This window comes from Ornithorhynchus anatinus, chromosome X1, assembly GCF_004115215.2.
Source record: "Ornithorhynchus anatinus isolate Pmale09 chromosome X1, mOrnAna1.pri.v4, whole genome shotgun sequence".
In the NCBI taxonomy this organism is placed as follows: Eukaryota; Metazoa; Chordata; class Mammalia; order Monotremata; family Ornithorhynchidae; genus Ornithorhynchus; species Ornithorhynchus anatinus.
The window spans coordinates 110,750,256-110,767,241 of NC_041749.1; the positions used below are offsets into that span (position 1 = coordinate 110,750,256).

The 16,986-nt window shown below is 49.8% G+C and overlaps 1 protein-coding gene and 1 non-coding gene across 2 annotated transcripts in view; both read right to left on the reverse strand.

Annotated features, from left to right (window-relative positions):
* The window catches only part of BRD4 (bromodomain containing 4), a 141,441-nt gene that overhangs the window by 69,999 nt on the left and 54,456 nt on the right, over window positions 1–16,986 (reverse strand). The gene's annotated exons all lie outside the window — the stretch shown is intronic.
* Window positions 806–943, reverse strand: LOC114807292. The gene has a single exon (XR_003755343.1). It is a non-coding gene; the product is annotated as a small nucleolar RNA SNORA7 (small nucleolar RNA).

The window sequence follows — 16,986 nt, forward strand, 5'->3', positions numbered from 1 at the left end:
AGCACTATGTGCCAGACACTGTTCTAAGCGCTGGGGTAGAAACAGGTTAATTAGGTTGGACACAGTCCCTGTTCCACATGGGGCTCGCAGTCTTAATCCTCATTTTACAGTTTCCTCTGCAACTGCCTGAAGTACACCAACTTCTGGATATACACTTTGTAACCGTTCCCTACTCTCTCCCTGCCATTCCCCAAAGATCACGTGTTGAAATACGTCTTTCAACGGGAGATATTTTTCTGAGATTCTTCTGCAAGGGTCTCAACTTTCAGAATGGTGAACAGCCCAAGCCTGTGGACACCAAAAATGAAAGTGCCCAGATATCTTAGCTTAATAGACTTTCACTCTTGCCTATGATCCGAGAGTCTCCTTCCAACCCTTTGATTCCTTAAATGCAAATGCTCAGGCAGGCTTGACCACCTGTTTCTAAATGGGTGCCACTCCCTGCAGGCCCCCTGAGCTGCCTGACTCAACTGCTCTATCTGGAGCTGGGCCTTCAAAGTTAAAAAACATTTTAAAGGGGAAACCCAGGGGCTTGTGCTGGTACTCTACCACCCACCTGTATTATTGCTTCCATTATTTTTCTTGTCTTATGCCGTCAAGTCATCTCTAACCCATAGCAACGCCATGGACACACCCTTCCCAGATAGTCCCACCTCCATTTGCAATCGTTCTCCTAGTGTATCCATAGAATTTTCTGGGTAAAAATACGGAAGTGGTTTACCATTGCCTTCTTGTGCGCAGTAAACCTGAGTTTCTGCCCTCAACTTTCTCCCACGCTGCTGCTGCCCAGCACAGGTGAGTTTTGATTTGTAGCAGACTGCCTTCCGCTCGCTAACCACCACCCAATCTAGGAATGGAATGGGTATGCCTCTGCTTGACTCTCCCTCTCTTGGTCAAGACTGGTAGAGTACTGGAAACTCTCCAGGTGAAACCCTGAGAGGGGCTTTCATGATCATACCCTCATAACTGGCCTTTGTTTACACCTTTTCGCGATCTTAATACACAGATTTCCTTTAATACTGCAAAAGGGGGGGGGGGGGAGAGTCTGTGGCCTATTTAGACAATGTCATCAGTCTGTAGCCTATTTAGCCTATTTCCTGAAGTGCACTCAGGAAAGGACAACAGTTTAGGCAATTTCAGGAAGATTAGAACAAAATCTGCAAGCCACATATTTGGTGGGCAAGCAAGTGCTCGAGAATGAAGTCTCAGGAGGCAAGAGGAAAGACCAAATTGGGATTATACATCCAACAGGCTCTCTTCCCTCAAATTAAATGTAAGCCACAGACCTCCTCAACAAAAACAGTCGTGTAACCATTCAAATATTCCAAATTATCATCCTTGAATTGAATATGGTAATAAATCCGGTAACGCGGGGGGGAGAACGCGGGTGGGCGCGGCAGAGAAAGGAGAGACTGTACTTTATTTCTGCTTGCCTGTTTCATTTCTGGTAATTGGACAATATGCTAAAAATATCTTTCCAGCGTTTTAATGGGGTTCTGTCAGGGGAAAACAACTTAACATGAAAGCACAAGGTTTTAAGTAACACTAACAAATGAACGCCTTTACATAAATAGCCTTAATTTATTTCTGCAAGAGAGCCAGAAATGTTTCCCAGATTATGCATTAAACAGTTTGCTCACTATTATACTAGCAAATTTTATTCAGGCAAATTAAATCAATCTACTTTATTCAGAATCAGCTGATCATTTGAGTTGGCGCTTCCAAAACCCTTTAAGCATCTCACCATCTGACTCAAATTCGCACCAGTTGGGAAAATGTTTGTATCCGAAAATTGCTTAGGACACAGTTTGAGAGAAAATGCTAGTTTTAAGAACAGTATGCAGCCATAACCGCTGACCCCCCCCAAAAAGAGGGGAGGTAAATTGGTGCTTAGGACCTGAACTGAACATTCAGTGCTCTACACCCTACGGGTGTTTTGTGTCTGGACAAGAATTCAGAGGTAAAGAAGTGCAGGAAGAGAAAACGGGTGAAATGGATTTTTATTCAGGGGGACTCCCCAAACAAGAGGCAAACCAACCCATACCCACTCTCCTTATAAATAGTTTGACGGTGTCTCCTTCCCTCCCCACTTTAGCCCATTTAAACACATCCCTCTTTGGCAGCTCTCCGAATCAAGCGAACACGGTTTAGCTAGAAGATCCAACTAACTCTCCAACAATAGGAGCCAGAGGAACAGAGCGTTTCCACTGACAGGAAACAGACCACATTCACCTGCAAGGCCATTCCACACCAGTAAGGAAATGCTTAATACAATCCTCCATCTAGATGGCCTGAACAAGACTGCCAGCTAAAATGGAAAATACCAGTGACCATCTCTCTGGGGTGGGGGGGGTGGGGAGAAGGGGAATAAAATCTAATAAAAAAACAAGACCACCTCCAGGAAAACACAAACAATATCCACTGGAATGATTCAGTCCTGCTCTCTGCTCTCTAAACCCCTTGTAAACAGGAAACCGGCTTGTTCTCTAGTTTCATACTGCATTTCTCAGGCTGCAAGCCTTTGTTCCCCTCAGCTGTCCTCTACAGTAAGGGCATGTGACTAACATGACTCATGGGCAGAGTGCTGACTCATTGCCTGCCAAGGAGCCTGGCTCTGGGGACTGCAGAATGACACCAGGACGGCTTTGGGGGTCAGTTTCTAAAGGAGGAAGATTAGGCGGCTGTCACTGACGGTAAATCGGTCTGCACATTATAGGAAATCGGCCTGTTCCGCGTGTGTGTCAAGCAAATTCGCCTCCTGGAGGGAGAGGTGACCCGCTCTTAGCTCCAACCGCCACCCTCTGCTCCCCAACTACAAACACACTACCTGAGAGAAGATGACACTGATTGGTGTTATCGCTGGTTCGGAACAACCAGATGAGAACACTCTCTTCTGGACCGGCAGAGTTGGCCAGAAGCAGAATCAATGAAGAAAGAGGGGGCCAAACTTCTCCCTGTCGCTTACTGTGTGCGGAGCACTGTGCCAAGTGCTCAGGAGAGTACGACAGAGTCGATGGACACGTTCCCCGTCCATAGAGAGTTTACACCCTAGAGACTAAATAAATTACGGGTCCGTACGTAAGTGCCGTGGGGCTGAGTGTGGGGTGAATACCAAGGGCTTAAAGGGTACAGATTCAAGTGCAAAAGACCACACAGAAGGGAGAGGGAGTAGGGGAAATGAAGGTTTATTTGAGGAAGGCCCCTTGGAGGAAATGTGATTTTTTATTAGAGAAGGAATATTGATCTCTCCCCCCGGCAAACATGCTGCTTTCTCCAGAGGCCCATACTAGGGGAAGAGTGTCATGTGTTTGAGATAATAATAATAATGTTGGCATTTGTTAAGTGCTTACTATGTGCAGAGCACTGTTCTAAGCTCTAGGGTAGATACAAGGTAATCAGGTTGTCCCACGTGGGGCCCACAGTCTTCACCCCCATTTTACAGATGGATTGACTGAGGCACAGAGAAGTGAAATGACTTGCCCAAGGTCACAGCAGACAAGTGGCAGAGCTGGGATCAGAACCCATGACCTGGGACTCCCAAGCCCGTGCTCTTTCCACTAAGCCACGATGGTCAAGTTGGAATCTACCCTAAAAGCTCACAAGGAGCAAAAACACCAGGTGGGCCAGAGCAAGAAGAAGAGGAGTCAGGAGGTTTGGGTTCTAACTCTGCCATTTGCCTGCTGCGTGGCCTGGGATGTGTGTCTCAGTTTCCTCATCTGTAAAATGGGAATGAAATAACCATTCTCCCTCCCCCTGCCCCTAGACTTTGAGCACACTGCGGGACAAGAGCAGTGCCTGATCTGATCGCACTGTCTCTACCCCAGTGCTGGGCACGCAGTAAACATTTACCCAAAACCACAATTCTTATGTTAGGAGGCTGTAAAATCTGATTAGAGTGAGTATTTTGATAGATGATCTCAAGACTGCAGACGGGCTTTGCTCCTCAATACTTACCGTTTATTGTGGCCTAGTGGATAGAGCATGGGCCCGGGAGTCAGAAGGACCTGGGTTCTAATCCTGCTCCGCCACTCATCTGCTGTGTGACCTTGGGAAAGTCACTTCACTGGGCCTCAGTTCCCTCACCTGTAAAATGGGGATTAAGACTGAGGGTCCCATGCGGGACAAGGACTGTGTCCAACCCCGATTTGCTTGTATTCACCCTAGCGCTTAGTACCATGCCTAGCATAGTAAGTGCTTAATACCACACTTACATATCCAACACTTCGCTACTCCTGATCTAAAGACAAGATGAGGGATAAAATGCCAAAGCTGAAGAGACTCCAGGGTTGGAAAGGTCAAGCAGCCTTCCCCACATTATTGCAGCACCTCTGAGGAGTGAAGCTGGCTGGTTTCACCCTCAGACACTCCTCCACTCTTCTTCCCCACTACACCTCAGCTCACAATCTTCATTCCTCTCAAACCTACTTGTAGATTGCCAGCCCCACCAGTGACAGAGATCGTGTTTAATTACCATTTGGGTATTTCCTCCCAGCATATAGTACAGTGAGTGTTCTGCACGTAGGCGCTTAATAAATAGTACTATTCCTGCCGCTACTACTTACTAATTCTGCCTCTCCTGCAGCTGACCTCGTGCTCCTGCTCCCAACCTGCCCGGGCACCCCCACCACCCACCTTCATACGTATCAGACCACAGTCTCCCCATCTTCAAAGCTCTTCTGAGCTCACGTACCAACTGCTGCTTGTGGCCCTTCCGTGCCACCTAAGCATTTGAGTTACCATGGTCCCCAGAGCACTTATGTTCATAAATCTGATATACTCTATCAATGACATTGGCATGTGTTACGCACTTACTATGCGCCAAGCACCGTACTAAGCACTGGGGTAGATACGAGATCATCAGGTTCCACACGGGGCTTGCAGTCTAACTAGGAGAAAGAATAGGCACCGACTCCCCATTTTGCAGATGAGGGAACTGGGGCACAGAAGCTGAAGTGACCTGCCCAAGGTCACACAACAGACAAGTGGCAGAGCAAGGATTCAAACCCAGGTCCTCTGACTCCCAGGCCTGGGCTCTTTCAACTAGGCCACACTGCTTCCCATATTACTTCCCCTACCTGGAATTCATTTAAAGGGTGGTCTCCCATCGTAACCTGTAAACTCCTGGAGGGCAAGGACTTTTGTGCTCTCCCAAGGCCTTACTTAACACACTGCTCTGTGCACCAGCACTGGAATTAATGATGAGAATGGGAAGCTTGCAGTGACATGCCGACATTCTCCTGAACGTACATTCTACTGCCAAACATGAAGCCTTACAAAGCAGAGTCTACACGGCAACCCTGCCAAGACCTTCAGAGCCTGGAGGGGAGGGATGCTTAATTAATCAATCAGTGGCATTTTTTGAGCAACTACTGTGTGACTAGCATTGTTTTAGGCACTTGTGAGAGCACAAGACAATTAACAAGCTCCCTGCTCTCAAGGAGCTGCTACTCTAGTTTAAGCACTTACACGATCCTTCCCCCAGTATATGAAACACCAAAGAGAGGCCACTGTTGGGGACCCTGGGCCACAGAAGGGGGGGATCCAGTTAGGAGGAGGAGTAATAACAGTGTTTATTAAGTGCTTATTGGGTACAAAGAACTGTACTAAACACTGCAAGAAAATACACCCGTGGAAATGAATCCCAGTCCCAGCCCTCAGGGGGCTTGCAATAAGCTTGTTGTGGGCACGGAATGTGTGTTACATTGTACTCTCCCAAGAGAGTAGTACAATGTTCTGCACACAGAAAGCACGCAATAAATATGACTGACAAAGTTTAAGTGGGGAGGAGGGACTGGAAACAGACAACAGAAGTGATGGAAAACAGACAGAACGGGCTCAAAGTCTCGGCGATGATGGAGTCTGAGGAGAGCACGCGGGAGCAAGCCCGGAGTGGGGAGTTACATGGTGCTTTGCTCCGTGGCGACGGAAGAGACCGAGAGCACACCAGAACATGCCACAGGCGGGGCCCCTTGGCGGCGGGAGGCCCAGGTTGCTGCTGTACTTTTCCTGGCAGCGACGGAGGAGTCCAAGAGCATAAAGCAGCAGCTTTCCTCCCTGGCCCGACATGCACGGAGCATGCCAGGAGCGGGAACCTTTGGTGGTGGGAGGGAAGGCAACAGTTACCACTGTGCTTTGCTCAATGCAACAAAAGGGGCCATGTGCATGGTTGCCTCGCTCAACTAAGTGGTAAAACACAACGCATACCCTGATGTGCCGCTGGGGTCAACTAAGAGTGTAGTCATTGCGACTGGACGGAACCTCCTGCCGCCCCCGATTTGGTCGGGGTTTCCAAGCCTGTACCACAGTAATCGTCCCATTCTGCTGGAAATGACGGAAAGCAGGGAGAGAGACACTTGAATAAACCACACCTGAGATGGTCAATTAGCAGAGCCATAGGGAAATCTGCAGGGTGAGGAAGGAGGAGAAATTGGTCCCTAAGGACTGTGATCAAGATGTTCTTTGCCACCATACAACCAGTACTGCTGCATAAAGATCTGTTGCCTTGGTCCCCTGATACACCTCCCTTGGAGACCCGAAAATCACCACCTTCACAAACAAAAAACAAGAGACCAGACTGGTGATTATTGTGGCATCTAACTGCTCTCTGTGGATGGCGAGATTCTAGACAAAGTCCTTTTGGACTACTGAAGACTATCATTAAGGAGGCACAGGCTTGGAATGACAACATGATTTTAAACCATCGTGGGACATGATGCCCTTTGCGGTGTGTCAGATACAGGAGAAATTCAAGAAGTAACCCAAGACCTCTGCTCAGTTTTCCCAGACTGTCAGTGTATCTGGACTCTGGGGATCAGCAAACTTGGCTACCCAGGAGTCCCTCATAGTTAAGTCTGCTCCGTGATGGCCCGAGTGATCATTTCAGAGCTGAGGATAACCTGTCGGACCCATTCCCCATTGCCAAGGGGGCAATATAGGTCTGCGGGGTGGGCGGTGTCATGGTTAATTTATTTTACCTGGACGCTGTGGTTCTCATGCAAACCGAAGGGTTTCCTCTCCACCCCCACTCCTCTAGGACATCATCTTGAAGTTCTAGAGGCAGCGGCGATTCAGGAATTGGATACAGATGCAAAAAGACACTGCAGCCCTGAAGGAGATTCAGAGTTCTGTGGGCTCGGCAGCACCCTGTCCAAGGATGGTGGACACAATGGGAATCCTCATCTGGGATATGATATACCATGGTCACTGGCAGGAGGCAGAACCAAGCATTTCCAACAGGAACACGTAGGCCTCAGTCAAAACGATAAAGGGAGTAGTTCAAAGTTAGGCAGGGGGAATGGATGTGTAAGTAATTCTCCAGATTAGGGCTCACCCTAGTTTAGGATGTCGGCAATTACTTTTGGACTCCACAGGCAGACAGTTGGAGTCGAGCAGTTATGGGAGAGGAAGGAGGAAGTCAACAGGTAACTGGGCGGGGCAGACTGCATCAGCAAAACCGGGTGACGCATCGACAGGGGATGTTGCCCTAACTAGCTGTAAAACCAAGCCTGTGGAGAAGATTAACGGAGTCCAAAGATCTGTATCAAAGGGACCAGCATGCTAACTAAAAAAATCACCAAAAAATCATTTGTGGAAAGATCTCGTGAGATTTGCCCGGAGCCTTCTTATCTGGTAATCTCTGAGGGCAGGGATCACGTCTACCAACTCTATTGTACTGTACTCTTCCAAGTGCTTAATCCAGTACTCCGCACACAGAAAACGCTCAATAAATACACCCAGACCTTTAGTTTGAGGGTCAGTGCTACATTAGAAAGGCTGGTGTCCTCCATGAGTAGGAATGGGCCGAAATTTGGCCTTGTTGACACTGGTTTCCCTGATCTCTACAGCTAGCATCTCTTAGGGAATTTAGAGAGACAGTTATCAGTCTATCTACTGTCTTAATTACTATTGTTATGGTGTTTAAATGCTTATTATGAGTCAAGTTCTGGGGTAGATACAAGTTACCAGGTTGGACACAGTCTCTATCCCACATAGGGCTCCCAATCTAAGTAGGGGGAACAAACAGGCATTGTTTCCCCATTTTCCAGATGAGGAAACTGAGGCTCAGAGCAGTGAAGTGACTTGGTCTGTCACAAAAGGCAAATGCAGAGTCAGGATTAGAATCCAGGTCCCCTGACCTCCAGGCCCGGGTCCTCACCACCTGGACACACTGCTCTTGTAAACTTGTAAGATTTGTAAGCTCTGTCACTGACTTTCAATGCCCTCTCCCAAGGGCAATGCTCTATACAGAGTAGGTTTTCAATAAAGAGGGAGCAAGAAAGTCAGACTTGTATGGGGCCTGCTGGGTCACCTGGAGTAGCCTTCAAACATTCTAAGCCTCTCCCTTCCACTTCCAAACTTGCCAGTACTCAGCTTCTTCCCACGGGACACAAGCACCCTTCCACGGGCTTCTGGCTCAATTATGGACCATCATCTGGGCTGAGGTCCTGAGAGCTCTCCATACAAGTACGGGGCTTATTGCATTAAAAACCTCTTCAGGTCACTTCCACACAGTGTTTGAACACTTCCATACATGCTACTAAAAAAGCAGTGTATTCTGGTGTACTTATGTGCAATGAGGCACTTCCACAGGCGGGAAGGGAGGCAGGATGGAACTACCGGGCCATGGTTTGCCCAGCCTCGCTCTGACGCCTTCCTCAGCTGCTGGGGTTTCACTCTTAGGAGTTTGAATGTGGTGGAGAGCTAGCATGATGGGGACCTGAACTACACATTCTGCAGCAAAGGCCACCTCTACAATGGGGCCCTACCTGAGTTGAGAAAAACATGTGGGGGAGAAAGTGGTAAAGGCACAAAGCTGGCCACAGAATGAATTAAGCATTCCTCTTCCACGATTTAATTAAAAAAAAAAAGTCACCTCCCCTTTTCCCCAGCCTTTCCAGGCTCGGTGTCTTATGAGACATTATGGCCAGATCCCATTTAATTACACTGAACACTTTTCAGGATCTTGCTCAAAGGTGAACTGGATCTTAATCTACACCCTCTTCTCTGCCACCCCATTTTAAATATTTGTTAGGCACTTACTATGTGCCTGGCACCGTACTAAGTGCTGGGATAGACAGAAGCTAATCAGATTGGACACATGGGGCTCACAGTCTTAATTCCCATATTATAGATGAGGTAACAGGCACAGAGAAATTAAGTGATTTATCCAAGACCACACAGCAGACAAGTGGCGGGCCTGGGGATTAGAACCCAGATCCTCTAGATTGTAAGCTCGTTGTGGGCAGGGAAAGTGTCGGTTTATTGTTGTATTATACTTTCCTAGCCGCTGACTACAGTGCTCTCTCCACACACAGTAAGCACTTAAATTCACTTGAACAAATGACTCCTCCCAGTTCCCTGCTCTTCGCACCAGACCAAACTACTTCTCTTCTATGCTTTTCCCTCCCACACTGAACTTCTGCTGAGTTGAAAATCTGGCAAATATTTGCTAAGTCATAATGAGGGACTTGGGCAGAAAATATCGTGGTACAGAGGCCCTAGGAACTGAGCTAGGGTCTATCAGTTGGCTGAAATCACCTCCTGGGAACTGGTCTGTCCAAGCCCCAGAGGAGAAAGGGTGGATGAGGTCTTTTAATCCTGGCAAGATGGGGAAATGTGCTTAGTGCTCTGAGCAACTTGTTCCAGGAGAGGGATTTGTTCCATTTCTCTGGGTGAAAGTGAAAACAGATTAACAACGCAGTTGGGAGAAATATGGCAGACAAACTTACGGGAAATAATGGACATGCCCTAAGACAGGGGATGCTACAGCAGGATCCGGGATAGCCATCTTTGATTCTGGCTTTGTAGGAACCCAGAGTGGTGGCTGCCACAACATACATTTTGTGGGTACACACCAAATGACCACCACCTTGAATTATATGGACAGTTGTTCCCTGAATGCAATGGTAATATATGGTTGACTAGAAGAACTAGCAATAGAGGAAACTGACACCTTGGGCAGATCCTGCGCCAAACCTGGCTCATTTTCAGCCAAGAGGCCTCATTCTGGGTTCTCTAATGGAATGATGTGTGTGTGTGCATATATACTTTTATTCAATTGTGGATCAACAACTGGTGTTCGATGCAAAAGCACAGGGACTAAAATAAGCAGGCTAAGATGAGTTTTACACACAGGTAGAGGGAGGAAGAAAAGATGGAGAGGTCGAAACAAGATCCCTCTGAACAAAGGCGGCACTCTGTCGGTTCAACTGGCTTGGTTGCACAGCAGTGCCTGGCTCCATGTGGTCTGGAAACAGTTAGCAAGCTGTCGGCCAAAATCCCTCGGTGTGAGTGGTACAACAACATTAGCTGCTGGCAGAGCCACTTGGTTGGAGGTCCAACTAGTCAGAGTCTGGCTGGAGGTCCCCCAGAAGCCCAACCTCTTTTCCCCCATTTAGGGCTATAGGCAGTCACAGTTACATGTCCATTCCTCAGTGGGACTTATTGAGTGCTTTACCATGTGCAAGGCACTGTACTAGGTGCTTGGGAGAGGATGATAGAGTTGACAGACATACAGGGACAATCAAGAGGATTGGGGCGCTTCTACGTGAAGGGAGACGGAGAAAGATTTGAATTATTTAGTCTGGAAAGGCACCAGCTAAGAAGGGACATGACTGAAGCCTACATAATCAGGACAGGTATGAATAGAAGACCCTGGAAGTCTTCACCAATCCAACACCACCAGAACTGTGGGGCACCCCTTCAGGCTGTCAGGGTGGGTTCCTAAAGGGAGCGGCTTTGTATATATAAGGGACCAGGTCATCCAACTGGCCACAAAAGGAGTTGGCTCCTCCCACATGTGGGGAAATATGTCAGCCCAAACCATTATGGCAGTCCTGAACCAAACTTATCTTGGTTAGAGTATCATTTGCTAGTTGAACACATCCCCGGCACCACCCACCACAAAAAAACAACAAAAAAACCCACCAAACTACCCCCCAAAAAACCCAAAATGTATACAAACCCACCCTGAAGTTAAATTTAACCCCATGCATGAGTCAAACCCATTAAAGATGCGCTACACAACACTAAAATTATCAACTGGTTGGGATTTGTTGAACTGGTAAGATTGGCTTTCCTGCTACAGTAAAAGTGTTTGCTTTTAAGCTTATGCATCAGGTCTAAAGGATATAGCTACTTTTCTTTGGGGTGATGGCTGCATTATATTGAGTGAGCAAACTATACGGGAGAGGTCAAAATGTCTCTAATTTAGTCATTGGTGTGTACTGTGACTTCTTCCCATTTAAGTTAAGGCAAAATACTGACAAACACCTCAGAGTAACTGTTCTAAGTGGGGTTTCAGTTTCTGGATCTCCTTGGCTCTCTGCCTTCAAATCACTGAAACTAAACAAACCATCTGAAATTACTTCCTGATTTAGTTGAGAAAATGGCTGAATGCCCTTGTTAGTCTGGTATTTTCCACTTGCCACTTCAGGGGAATAAATCTCTGGGATCTTTTCCCTATTTGAATTTGTCCAAGAGAATACATGGGAGAGAGGGAGTAAGGAAACAGAGAACGTTAACATCAAAATAAAACTGGGAAACTGCTTAGTCAAAGGTATAAATGAAAAAAAAAATTAAGTCTAAATAGGAACTGAAGAAAAACTAGAGTACTAGGGATTGGGGATGGAGATGTCAATCTGGGGGAGGGTTTTTTGTGGCTCGCTTTTTTTTTTTTTAAATCATCTGTCAATATTCACCAGGATTTGCTTAAATTTAACCCAAGGAAGAAGGGAAAGAACCACTTAGGGGAAGAAATGTGAATATTTTGCTAGGACAAGATACCTAAAGTTTTCTCCAATCCCATTAGGAGGACTGTTATTGAGTTCTATAGATTTGACACTTTGTGGCCCGCTTCAAGTTTGTTTTCACATACTGACTTTATGGGGAAAAAAGAGTCATTAGAAACATATATTGTGTGAGGAATGGTGCTGCAAAACCTTAAAAACAAAACCTACGTCGAGAGGGGTGGGGAGAAAGAGGATGGGTTCAGATAAAAAAGATATTTGAACCGCTAACATAATAAAGACAGACAGTAGTTGATATTTTGGGGTTGCCAGGGTAACCACCTCAGCTGCTGCTGTGGTCTTTGCTGCCCAGATCAGCTGGCTTTTTTTTGGATTATTACTGGCCTGGCCATCATTTGAGATGCCTCTGGTGGTTCTTTGGTCAGAAAGCTTCACCATGGATTATTATGATATTTGTTAAGCGCTTCTTGTGTGTCAAGCACTGTTTTAAGTGCTGGTGTGGGTACAGTCTCTAGACTGTAAGCTCCTGTAAATGTCAGGAAATGTGTCTGTAACAACTCTGTTGTACTGTCCTCTCCTAAGTGCTTAGTATAGTGCTTAGTGCAGAATAAGTGCTCAATAAATACCATTGACTGATACAAGTTAATCAGGTTGGACAGTCCCTGTCCCACATGGGGCTCGCAGTGTTAAGTAGGAGGGAGAGCAGGCACTGAACCCCCATTTTACGGATGAGGAAAAGTGACTTGCCCAAGGTCATACAGCAGGCCCCAGCAGGTGCTCCCCGACTTCTGGCTGCTTCCCGGCCCCCAACTGCAGCTGGGTACGGTGGGACTCTGGATGCTGCTTCGAGTCTGTTCCGACCATGCTTGACTGGCGGCAGGTTCATCCACAAGGTATCCGAAGATGCGAGGCAGGCACGGGCAAGCATCAGTCCAAAATAGTCAGCCGCAGTGCTGGTTCCAGAAGTTTACATTTATGGATTCGTGCCCCTCTGTGCTTTGGCACAGAAGCCAGTCCTTGGCCCAGATGGGACTTATAGCCTTAAGGGGATGGGAGAATGGGTATTTAATCCCCATTTTACAAATGAAAGAACTGAGGCACAGAGAAGGTTAGTGACTTGCCCGGAAGTCACACAACAGGTAAAGTTGTGGAACCAGGATTAGAGCCCAGGTGTCCTATCAGGCCCAGGCCTCTCTACAGGCTAAGGAGATAGAGGACGTGGGTTCTAATCACTGCTCCGCCACTCATCTGCTGAGTGACCTTGGGCAAGTCACTTCACTTTTCTGTGCCTTAGTTACTTCATCTGTAAAATGGGGGTGGAGACTGTGAGCCCCACGTGGGACAACCTGATTACCTTTTATCTACCCCCGGGATCTCTGCTCCCCTGAGGCGCAGCCTCGGCCCACCCGGCCCCTGCCCCGATTCCCGACAAGCCCCCCTTCGCCTACCGCTCGCTGACTCACCTGCGCTTCCTCCGCCTCCACCGGGGAGCTGAGCCTCGGACCGTCCGGACCCGCGCCCGCCTCAGCCTTTCACAACCTGGATCTCCGCACCCCCGCTCGGGAACTCCGACACTACGGATCTTCGCCCCCACAGACCCCCAGCCACCAGCTTCCAGTCCTCCACCCCCCCCCCCGCCCCCCCCGCCGCTCGGGCCCGGGAACATTGCGCTCCCCTTCTCGATCCTGGGGACATTGTGCTCCCCTTCTCGGCCCCAAGGACATTGTGTCCTCGGGGGACATTGTGTCCCCCTGCTCGGGCCCGGGGACATTGTGCTCCCCAACCGCTCCCCCACTCCGCCCGAGGCGGCCATTTTAGGAAGCCCCCACTCTGCCTGAGGCGGCCATTTTGGGAAGGCCTCACTCCCTCTTCCCCCTTGAGGTGATTCATCTCTCCCGCCCCCGCCCCGGGCGACGACGTCCTTGTTCTCACCATGTTACCTTGCCTTAGCCGCCGCCTACGGCCGCCACCCACCCCGGACAACCTCAGGGCCCCCCCGCCGCCACAGGGTTATTTGGTCATGAGCTCTGGGACTCTCTCGGCCGCTGGCCGCTTGACTTGGAGTCTGATCGGGTAGGGTCGGCTCGTCCCCCGACCCTGGTCATCGCCTGCTTATTAACACTATTGTAGTGTGCCTTACTGTAGCATGTTGCTATATTTGCGATCTCGCTTTTTATTGTTTATCGTCGTCAGACTTTGAATTTGATCAGGTCACCCCTTAATCGAGTCTACCCCCGACCCTGATCATCACCCCTTTTATTAACATGACTATATTGTATCATACTGTATCATGTTGCTATATTAGCACCACTGTATTGTATCATATTGTATCATGTTGCTATATTACCGATTTCGTTTATTACCGTTTATTGTTGTCAGTGCTGCCACCCACCTCTCTGGCTTCGCCATGTCCCTCCCCCCCCCCCCCCGCCCCTTCCTATCCTCCCCTTCCCCTTCCCCTCTCTCGCTCAGCTCTTTCCCGCTCTCTCCTCTGTCTCCTCCCCCCTCCTCTCTCCCGCCCTAGAACCCCACTTTACCAGCGCTACCCCTCTTCCCCCTCCCCCTACTCTTCCCCCCACCAAACCCCCTCTTCACCCCCTCCCCCCTTCTCTCTTCCCCACCCATGCCCCATCCCAGTCCTCTTGTCCCACCGCCACCCCTCATCCCCCTCTCCTCGTCCAGGGCCCCGCCACCTCCTTCCCATCCAAACCCTCCCCTCCCCCCGCCCTGCCCCCCCCCCCCCTTGCACCCACGGCTACTTTCAAGTGTGGCCTCTGGAACCCCTGCTCTATTACAGGCAAGCTACCTTTCATCCATGACCTTTTCCTCTCCCGCTCTCTCCTCCTCCTCGCCCTTTCGGAAACGTGGCTCTCTCCAGCGGAGGCCTCTCCTTCTCCCACTCCCCCAGACTCACTGGTAAGGGAGGAGGCGTCGGCTTCCTCCTCTCGCCCCGATGCCGCTTCCGCACTATCCCTCCTCCCCCCCCCTCCTTCCCCTCCTTCGAAGCCCATATCATTCGCCTCTACCACCCACTCCAGTTACTTGTCGCCGTCATCTACCGCCCTCCCGGTCCCACCTCCGACTTCTTCAACCACCTTGACCCCTTTCTCACCTTCCTTCTCTCCTTCTCTCTGCCCACTCTGATCCTCGGAGACTTCAACATCCATACGGATGTACCCGACGACTCCTCTGCCGCCCGCCTGCTATCCCTCCTCGACTCTGCCGACCTCCTCCTCCACCATACTGCGCCCACTCACCGACTCGGTCACACCCTCGATCTCGTCATCTCCTACCGCTGCACTATCTCCTCACTCACCAACTCTGAAATCCCTCTCTCTGACCATAACCTTCTCACCTGCCTCATCTCTCACACTCCCTCCCCCTGCAAATCTTCGCTACTGCCCCACAGAGACCTCCGCTCTCTCGATCCCATCCGTCTTTCCAATAGCATCTCGCCTCACCTTGCCGCCCTGTCCTCTCTTCCCACTCTCGACGAGCGGGTCTCCGCTCTCAACTCCACCCTCTCTACTCATCTCGACTCTCTCGCCCCCCTTTCCCTCCGCTGCTCTCGCTCCACTAACCCACAGCCCTGGATCACCTCCTCTGTCCGCCTCCTACGCTCCTATGCTCGAGCTGCTGTGCGCTGCTGGCGAAAGTCCAAGCACCAAGCCGACCTCACACACTTCAAATTTATCCTTTCCTGCCTTAACTCTGCCCTCTCCTCCGCCAGGCAAAGCTTCTTCTCCTCCCTCGACACCCATGCCCGTCACCCCCGCCGATTGTTCCGGACCTTTAACTCTCTCCTTAGGCCCCCTGTTCCTCCCCCTCCCCCATCTCTCACCCCTAATGATCCGGCCACCTATTTCCTCACGAAAATCAACACGATCAGGTCTGAGCTCCCCAAAGTCACCCCTCCGCCTCTCCCCTCCCCCCCCAACAACCCCCTCCCCTACTTTCCCATCCTTCCCTGCAGTATCCTCAGAGGAGATCTCCTCCCTCCTCGCAAGTGCCACCCCCTCCACCTGCGCCTCGGACCCCATTCCCTCTCACCTTCTTAAAACCATCGCCCCTGCCCTCCTCCCTTCCTTAACTTCTATTTTTAACCACTCAATCTCCAAGGGCTCCTTCCCCTCTGCCTTCAAACACGCCCACGTCTCCCCCCATCCTAAAAAAACCCGCTCTTGACCCCACTTCCCCCTCCAGTTATCGTCCTATCTCCCTACTACCCTTCCTTTCCAAAATCTTAGAACGAGTCGTCTACAATCGATGCCTAGAATTCCTTAACTCCCATTCTCTCCTAGACCCCCTCCAATCTGGCTTCCGTCCCCTCCACTCTACCGAGACTGCTCTCTCTAAGGTCACCCGTGACCTCCTTCTTGCCAAATCCAATGGCTCCTACTCCATTCTGATCCTCCTTGACCTCTCTGCTGCCTTTGACACTGTCGACCATCCCCTCCTCCTCCATACCTTATCTCACCTTGGCTTCACGGACTCTGTCCTCTCCTGGTTCTCCTCTTACCTCTCTGGCCGATCATTCTCGGTCTCCTACGCTGGAGCCTCCTCCCCCTCCCATCCTTTAACTGTTGGAGTTCCTCAAGGGTCAGTTCTTGGCCCTCTTCTGTTCTCCATTTACACTCACTCCCTCGGTGAACTCATCCGCTCTCACGGCTTTGACTACCATCTCTACGCAGATGACATGAGGCTCTCCATCACCTTGCCCCTTCCTACCTCTCCTCCCTTCTCTCTTTCTACCGCCCACCCCGCACGCTCCGCTCCTCCGCCGCCCACCTCCTCGCCGTCCCTCGGTCTCGCCTATCCCGCCGTCGACCCCCGGGTCACGGCCTCCTGCGGTCCTGGAACACCCTCCCTCCTCACCTCCGCCAAACTGATTCTCTTTCCCTCTTCAAAACCTTACTTAAAAATCACCTCCTCCGAGAGGCGTTCCCAGACTGAGCTCCTCTTCCCCCTCTACTCCCTCTGCCATCCCCCCTTTACCTCTCCGCAGCTAAAGCCTCATTTTCCCCTTTTCCCTCTGCTCCTCCACCTCTCCCTTCCCATCCCCACAGCACTGTACTCGTCAGCTCAACTGTATATATTTTCGTTACCCTATTTGTTTTGTTAATGAATTGTACATCGCCTCGATTCTATTTAGTTGCCATCGTTTTTACGAGATGTTCTTCCCCTTGACGCAGTTTATTGCCATTGTTCTTGTCTGTCCGTCTCCCCCGATTAGACTGTA